Genomic DNA, 9,237 nt, shown 5'->3' on the forward strand with positions numbered 1-9,237 from the left:
ACGCGCATGCGCTGACAAATTTGATAAGTTTAATTTACGTTAGGTGTAATATTATAGTTATTAATTTTATTTTTTAAAAAAAAATAACAATGATTATTTTAGGAAAATAAGTATTTTTCAATATTTATAAAAATTTAAAAAATTAACAATTTTAATATAATAATATTTATTAATCTTTTATAAGTTATAAAAATAATAATCAGATGAAAAAAAAAAAAATACTTAAATTTAAAATCAGTTATTAAGGGAGTATTCTACTGTAGAGGCATGAATTTCACCCGGTTTTAGAAGCGCTGTACGAAGGAAACAAAAAATATTTTTATAATTAATTTTTTTATCATTTGTTTATTGATGTTTTATTATTACATGAAAAAAAATTAAAATTGACAAAGTTATGAGCAGTCAAAGTGAGGGGTCAAAAAAAAAGAGGGTGTCCTGGCGTGCATTATTCCAACCCTCCTGGTGATCTGAAACATAAAAAACAGACGGATTCTTAATTATTATAGATGCCGCTATCGTATAACCTTTGAATAAGTTAAAAAAAAATTTTTTTTTAAATGGCGGCAGTTTGAAAAAAAAATTTTTTTTTTTCATATTTTTTTAACAATTCCGAAATTTTTAAAAATACTAAATGAGAAGTTATAGTTTTGGGCAGGGTTCACGAGATGGAGCGACGTATAGAGAACATTCTCTTCAAATTTGAAGTAAATCAGTTCATTAGAACTCGAGATATCCTTACCGCCAGCTCGAAAAAAGTAGTTACGAGAAAAACGCGTTCAAAGTTTTGAGACAAGTTTTCGACAATTTTACTTGTAGAATGGTACAGAATATTTACATATTTTTAATCGGCGATTCCTGCTCCATATAAGAATCCTTCCTCTACTTCAAAATGCTCATTCTCCGATGTTCTCTTGTGAAGACGTGCAGTTCTAGCCTCCTTTGACGCCTCTAAAGTCCGGAGTTCCGAGCGCTCGATACGCGCTTCGTCCCGTCTCCCTGCAAAAACATTAGCTTCTGGGCCAATCGTGATTCCCATAACATCTAAGATTTTTAATATAGTTATAAAACCTTCATTAAAAATACTAACTGCGAAAAAAGTGGCAATTTCAATTGTCTTCGGTCCAGCGTGAATGTGCTTCGGAGCACTAAAACTTTGTCATTTAGAGGAGGATTTTTGTGGTCAAATTCGTCAATAGTGCCGTCTTCTATTGCCTTCTGATACTTGCACCAACTAGATGAACAATTCATGTGCTGAGGATTTTCGTTAGTTGAAATTTTATGAAAGTAAGTTGCCCACACATCTCTCTTCATGTCTTCAACAGAATCTGGATTTCGATGAATTGCCAAACCATAATATAAAGACAATTCATTGATAAGCTAATCAGTGAGTTTACCAGCGCCTTTGCCACCAATACCTTTATTATCTTTTTTTGCTTTACGTAACCGTGAACCCATGCGTTTTTGAACATGCCCAACACACTCCTTTTTTTCTACTACCGGGTTATCATTGTAGGGGTTAATATCAAGAATGCCCTTGAGAGTAGGATAAAGGACATAAGTAGGGACTCGGGAACGCCTACCGTCTTTTGTTAACTTGTAGCGGTCGGACCGGAACCGATGCCACGTCACTAAAACGGCTATAACTCATGAAGTAATAGGAATTTTGAAAAATCCTTTTAATGACATATTTTTTAATATCTAAACTTTGAAAATATGAAAAAAAAAAATTTTCGATTTTTTCAAAATTCTACAGTAGAATACTCCCTTAATAAACCAACTTAAAAAAATTATTTACTGATTTTTCTGAAAAAACAAAACAATATTGTCAATTATTTTTTTTCTATTTGTTATTTGCATAGTTATTTTCGTATTTGCTAGAGATTTCTGTCGTTTTTCAAGGACTTTTTATTATGATTCGTCCTATATTAGTCAATTTTTTAGACATTGTAATTACATTTCCGAATAAATGTAAGTAAATAAATGAATAAACGCATGTATCAAAACAGAGGTTAATCTACAGCTGATCCAAACCACTACAGTATCACCACTATAAAATATACTGACGCTCATGCAGTGTTGCCAGACTTTTCAAACGATCAGTTTCTCGTTCGTGATTGGCTGAAATGAGTACATAAACAGCAAAAAGTTTTAGGCTTGTCAATAATGAATATCCGGTATATGTACCGTACACTCTAGCATAAACTTTTGACGACGGAAGTCGCGGGGGTAATACCTTAAATTATCATTAGCAAACAAATAATCAATAAAGAAAAGTTATCGAGCTTTTTAAAAACTTCAAAACTTAATTATTAATAATGATTAATTCTGTAGGAGTTAAACAGGTAGCGAGTTAATATAAATAATAAGAAAAAAGTATTTTATATAAATGACGTGTAAATTTATTTGGTGACTACTTACAGCGACTGAAATATTATGACTCTATTCAACGTGTTTTTCAGTTCTGATACCTGTGACTAAAGTATACAGTATATCGGCGCAGCTGCATGAGCAGTAGATCGACGTGTATGTATGTATGTATGTATGTATGCATGTATAATTAAAAATTTCATTTTATTGTTTAGCAATGTTAAAAATTACATAACAACATAATTTTTAATCATAAACTGAGGGAAATTTTTGAGGATCGAAAATCAATAATTATTTTTTTAACTTCCCGCTTAGAAAATTGAAAATTTTTAAAAGTTGGGAAGTTATTGGTCTTACCCCGTTTTTCGAAAATCGAGTTTTCATCAGATGTCGACGTTTTGGGGTCCTAGGAAGCTTCCCTGACTATTCCCGCGATGGTGTCTGTATGTCTATATATATGTATACTAGCGGTTTCCCGCCCGCTTCGCTGGGCGAATTGAAAAGGAAATAAATTAAATTTTATGTTTTATTTCTATTTATTTTTTTTCATATTTTCTATATCTCAAATTTCTTTTTTATCTCATGTGTTTAGAAAATGCAATGCTTTTAATCTGTTACATTTTCGCAATTCCGTAATGAGAACAATTCATCAATTATGTGATCAGCAAAAATAAAATGTATGTAAAATTCTTAGTCCGTTGACTGAATAGCTATATGTAATGTTAAATTTTGGAAACGTTACAATGACTTTTTTGCCGCTGCCAAAGAGACGATTGTTGTAAGAAAATATCACTATAAAGTAAGAAAAATATTTAAATCCGTTGAACTTGGAGGCCATCCCGGTATTTGTCTGTTTCTCTTGAGATTCTATCAAATTTGATATTTGTAGGAACTGTATTTAAAGAATATGAATTTTTTGACAATTATCATTCCTGCACTCCTATGTGGGGGAGGAACTTCGTAAGATCCTATTCGAGATGATTTTTACATGACAAATAAAAGATTCTTACCAAATTTACAGCTTTTAGAAGCTATATTTTGGAAATTAAGATTTTTTTTTGTCAACACCCACCCTCGCAATCCTTATTGGGTGTGATTCGTCGTTAAATCCGCTCTTAGATTATTTCTACACCACATGTAGAAGATTTTTACCAAATTTAGAGTCTATAAGAACTATATTTAACAAACGGGAAATTTTCATTATCAATGCCCCCGCAATCCCTTAACTGAAATAGACGTCATACACGAAGATTCTCACCGAATTTTGAGTCTGTAGAAGTTACAGTTTGGAAATGAAAATTTTAGATTTTAACACCCACCTCCGCAATTCCTATCGGAAGTAGACTTTATTGAAATCCATTTTGAGGTGATCTCTACATAAGAGATAAAAAATTTCTAACAAATTTAGAGTTTTTAGAAGCTATATTTTGAAAATTAAGATTTTTTATGGTTAACACTCACCCCCACGATCATTAATGGAGTTGATTCGTTGTAAAATCCATTATTAGATCATTTTTATATCACATATAGAAGACCTCTACTAAATTTGGAGTTTATAGGAGCTATAGCTTGGAAATTCAAAATTTTAATTGTTAACACCCACCCCCGCAAGCTCCTGTGAGGTATCTTAAAATTCGTTCGTATATTATTTCTACATCTCTTAGCGAAAATTCCTACCCAATTGGAGTCTGTAGGAGCTATAGATTGAAAATTAAAAATTTTCATTGTTAATACCCACCCCCGCAACCCCCTGTGGGTTGAGATATCCTAAAATTCGTTTATAAATTATTTTTACATCACTTACAGAAAATTCCTACAAAATTTTGAGTCTGTAGGAGCTAGAAGTCGGAAATTTTTAATTTTCATTGTTAACGTCCACCCCCGCAATCCATATTGGGAGTAGATTATTGTAAAATCCGCTCTTAGATCATTTCTACATCACATATAGGAGATTCCTACCAAATTTGAAGTCGATAGGAGCTCTAGGTTAAAAATGGGAATTTTCTATTGTTAACGCCCCCGCAACCCCCCTTGTGGGTGGAATTTCATAAAATCCGTTATTAGCTGACCTCTACTCGGCGAAAGGAATATTCCTACCAAATTTCAAGTCGCTACGCCTTATGGTTCCAGAGATATCGTGATGAGTCAATATATAGGTGGGAATCTCTTATATATATATATATATATATATATATATATATATATATATATATATATATATATATATATATATATATATATAAATTTGTATGTATGTGTATGTGTGTGTGTGTGTGTGTGTGTGTTTTTTTTTTTTTTTTTTTTTTTTTTTTTTATCTTAGGGGGGGGGAATCCTTTTTACGGATTCCAGGAATAGCTGTTCAGCCTGGATATGTGGCGACTCGACGCAGCGTCATACTAAAACTCGACGCTAACGCCCCTACCCACTAAACCCTAAACCCCTTTTCTTCTTTCCTCTAATCCCTCATGGAAACCGCCGTCAGGCATTACTTCGTGAGGGGAGGATCTAGCTACTGCTATTCCTTCTGGTGGCTAAGGTGTTATTTTTCCTTCCTTCTAGTTTCTGTCATTTGCCCTTTTTCTTTCAATGGAACGCAGCTCTGTAAGCACTTCGGTGGTAAACGTGCTTGTGGCGTTCCAGGCAGCTTCAGATGACAGCATTTCTTCTACTATTGACTCTGGTGTGATTTTCTTGTTCAGGATCTTCTCTAACTCATCACGCTGTGGGTTAAAACGAGGGCACTCAAAGAAAACGTGCTCCGCATTTTCAGCAACTCTTGGGCAAGACGGACACTCTGGGGAATTATCGTGCTTAAAGCGATAAAGGTACTCCCGGAAACAGCTGTGTCCTGACAACATCTGAGTCAGATAGTAGTTGGCCTCGCCGTGATTCCGGTTAAGCCAAACGTCAATCCTTGGTATAAGTCGATGAGTCCATCTTCCCTTCTCCGCAGCATCCCATAGTTGTTGCCATCTTGCTATACTATGTTGTCGCTCTTCAGTTCTCAGTTCTTCAGCGCTCAGTGTAGATGACCGCTTTCGGTGGTATAGGTTCCGTCTTTCCTCAGCTAGGACTCTAAGAGGCAGAGTTCCAGAAATGACGCACACTGCCTCCTCGGATATTGTGCAGAAGGCGCTTGCAACTCTCAGTGCACTTAATCGGTAGACCGGTCCGGCTTTCCTCCATGATTCTTGGGTCTCCAGCGCGTCTGCCCAAATGGATATTCCATATGTGAGCACTGATGTGACTACTGACGACAGCAATAGTCTCCTGCTCTGCTTCGGGCCTCCAACATTCGGCATCAGTCTTGATAGGCTAGTTACCACCGCTGATGCTTTAGCACCCCCAAATATCGGATAAATGGTTGCGATGCGATCTCCTGCTCGCCGACATTCAGCTTGATGTTTTCTACGATCTTTCTGCTGGTGATGAGCACAGCTTCAGTTTTGTGCTTGGCTAACTCCAACTTCATCATCTCCATCCATAGGTTAATCCGGCTAAATGTGATATCGAAAGCCAGATTGATCTCTTCCAAGTGTTTCGCGACAATCACTACCGCTACATCATCGGCATATGCAACAAGTTTCACTTCTGATGGTAATGCAACTCTCAGGAGACCATCATACATGATGTTCCACAGCAAAGGACCCAAAACCGAGCCCTGTGGCACTCCTCCGGTTATTTCGTACTCCCTTGGACCGTTTTTAGTGTCATATTTGAGGACTCTGTCTGTAAAGTAGTTTGCTACCATTCTGCGCAGGTATCCTGGCACTTCTTTATCTTCGAGAGCTCGCATGATGCAGTTCCAGTTAGCGGAATTGAAGGCATTTTTGATGTCCAAGGCAGCCACTAAACAATACTTCTTTCTGCCATATTCCCATCTCTTTCCAGCGATTGCCTCCTTAGCTGTATCGACCTGTGTGTGTGTGTGTGTGTGTGTGTGTGTGTGTGTGTGTGTGTATGTGTGTGTGTGTGTGTGTGTGTGTGTGTGTGTGTGTGTGTGTGTGTGTGTGTGTGTGTGTGTGTGTGTGTGTGTGTGTGTAGTGTGAACATTACTATATCTCCAACACTCTCCCTTAATACAAACACGTACACGGCTCATGCTGTTTCACTCATTCCCATGGTTTTAGATTGCTTGGCGTGTCTTTTCCTTGGTAGAAGCGTAGTCAAAATGTCGGCGATCATTTTTTTCTGACGACATGTACGACAGCTGTACATCTTTATGAATCACAGCCTCCTTGATGATCTTATTGCACTCTGATTATCGCAATAAATCAGCCTGTCTGATAATTCTCGAACTCTTAGTTCGCTCATGAGTTCCTGTAGATACATGGACTTTTTCATCCCTTCGCCGAGTGCCTTGTATTGGGCCTCCATCGCGGCTTCTCCCATTGTTAATACGTACCCTATGTATGACCTCGAATCAATAGGATCATTTCCTTAATCTGCGTCGATGTATCCGACGATCTTGTCGTCTGATTTACTATAGACGAGTCGTAGATCTGGTGTCCCTTTTAGGTATCGAAGTACCCTTCTTGCTGTACTCCAGTGCTCTTTCGTTGGACGCTCGTTACAGCGTGCGCGATGTCTGGTCTCGTCACCACTGCTAGATACATTAGTGATCGTACTAGCTCTCTGTATCTCGGGTTTTTCGTCGGATTACTTGGATCTGTCGTAGTCCTTAGCTTTGATGTTGGGCTTGCTAGAATAGGCTGTGAAGTACATGTCTTCATTCCAAATTTCTCCAACAGTCCCACGACGTATCTGTGCTGACTTAGACTTAAGTTTCCTTTTTTTTTTGCTTGAACTCAATTTCTAAGTAATATTTGGCTTCTTTTAAGTCTTTCGTGCGGAATTTTTTGTCAGTTCCGCCTTTAGCGATTCAACCCAGTCTGGTTGTTCGACACCGTTAGTAAGTCATCGACGTAAGCTGCTTCTAGCAAAGGGTGTGCCAAAATTCAACTTCCGTGATGGACCTCTTAAAATTGGAATTTTGAGTTCCGCTTTTAACAAGAGTTGGGTTTGGGCATTTACTAAGATATTTTGAGGGTAAGGGATTTATATGATTTTCAGAGAATTTTTTAACATGAGCTTCGTTTTGGCATTTCCGCTGAAATTTCAAAATTTGGCCAAAAGTGCTTCCTTCGACACTTCAGAGTCTCTTCTTTCGCAGCGTGCGATTCCGTCCAGTGCTTCTTTAGTCTGCTAGATATTTCCATGTAAAATTTTTCGTCGACTTCGGCGTGCAAATACGCCGTTACTACATCCATCTGATGTATTTTTGCGTTGATTTTTATCGATAGTGGTGCTAACAGCCTAATTGACTCCATTCTTGCCACTGGTGCAAATGTTTCGTCAAAATTATGTCCAGGCCTTTGCGAGAATCCTCTGGCTACGATGCGCGCTTACCTGCGCTCTATTTCTTCCGCGGCATTTATCTTATTTTTTAATATGACCTCAGAACCGATTATTTTTCCATGCTCCGGGGGTTTCACGAGCTTCCATGTCCTGTGTTCCAGGTGAGAACGTACTTCCGTGGTTTCTACTCCATCGTAGCTTCTACTTAGACAGTGATTTCTTAAATAATTAGCAGTCGTGATGCCTGCTCCCCAATACATTGTCGGAAATCCTGCTTAGAACAGCACATACCTGACCATGTCGATGATTGTCCTGTTCATGCGTTCCACAACTCCATCTTGTTGCGGTGTGTAAGGCGCTGTAAGTCGCCTTTTTTTAATACCCTTGCTTTTCAGGTGCTCGTCGGCTTGTTGCAGTACTCACGGCTTGTTGCAGTACTCTCGACCATTGTAGGGTTGCAAGGCTTTAATCTTCTGCCCTGTCTGCTTTTTAACATAGTTTTGATGTGTCTTGAACGCCTCAAATACTCCGTCCTTGCTCTTCAAAAAATACAGCTCAGACCAGCCACTGTAATCATCAATGACGGCCACGAAGTAGCGATTTCCACCTTCTGACTTCATTCCTGAGGGTTAACACAAGTCGGTGTGTATTATCTCTAACAGCTTTTTTGCTTTTCTCGATTCGTGACGTGAATAGTTTCGCCGTCAGTTTTCCGCAATGGCACACGTCGCATAATGACGAATCCTTGCTTAGAAGTTTTATTCTTGACGCTCGACGTCAAAAGACGTCAAAATCACCCGATGAAAAAAGTTTTCGTCTAATCATGCATAATGCTCTATATATGATTGGATCCAAAAATTGGCGAGGTCTAATTATATATCATCATATATAATTATATATAACAATATTTAATTATGTATTATTACTTTTAATTAATTATTTTGCTTAATTTTATGGATATAGGACTTGATAGAGTCATACGCGATTCTTTGAAAAGAATTAAAATACAAAAAAAAATTAGGAAAACGGTTGACCCTAAAGGCCATTCCTGCAAATTCCCGCTAACTCTATACCTAAGCGCTCAACATTTCACTCATTTTGTTTTTGAGTTCTTTGAGCTCAAAAATATTATTTTTGGTTTATTTTGAGCTCTCCGAGCTCAAAGAAATGACTGTTCTATGTTTTTGAGCTCTTCGAACTCAAAAGTCTGATAGAAGTTTCATATAACACTATTTTTTGAATTTTTAAACAGCCCGACATATCTGCCCGCCAGATATATCTGGTACCGAGGAAATAAAATACTCGGGGTGGACCAAAATCTAGCAACAAAACGGTACGGAAATGTCGTGAACTTTTAAACATCGTTTACAGTACAGAGGATGGATACCTCAGTGCTGGCGAGGGAAGGCGTGCAAACGGGCCTGAACTTGTCGTTATCAAGCGACCGTTTGAACAGTGGGTTGGACCTCAGGGCTCCGCTGTCTAGAAATTCTACAGGGAGTACGAAAATA

The sequence above is a fragment of the Cotesia glomerata genome, linkage group LG4 (assembly GCF_020080835.1).
Source record: "Cotesia glomerata isolate CgM1 linkage group LG4, MPM_Cglom_v2.3, whole genome shotgun sequence".
Taxonomy (NCBI): Eukaryota; Metazoa; Arthropoda; class Insecta; order Hymenoptera; family Braconidae; genus Cotesia; species Cotesia glomerata.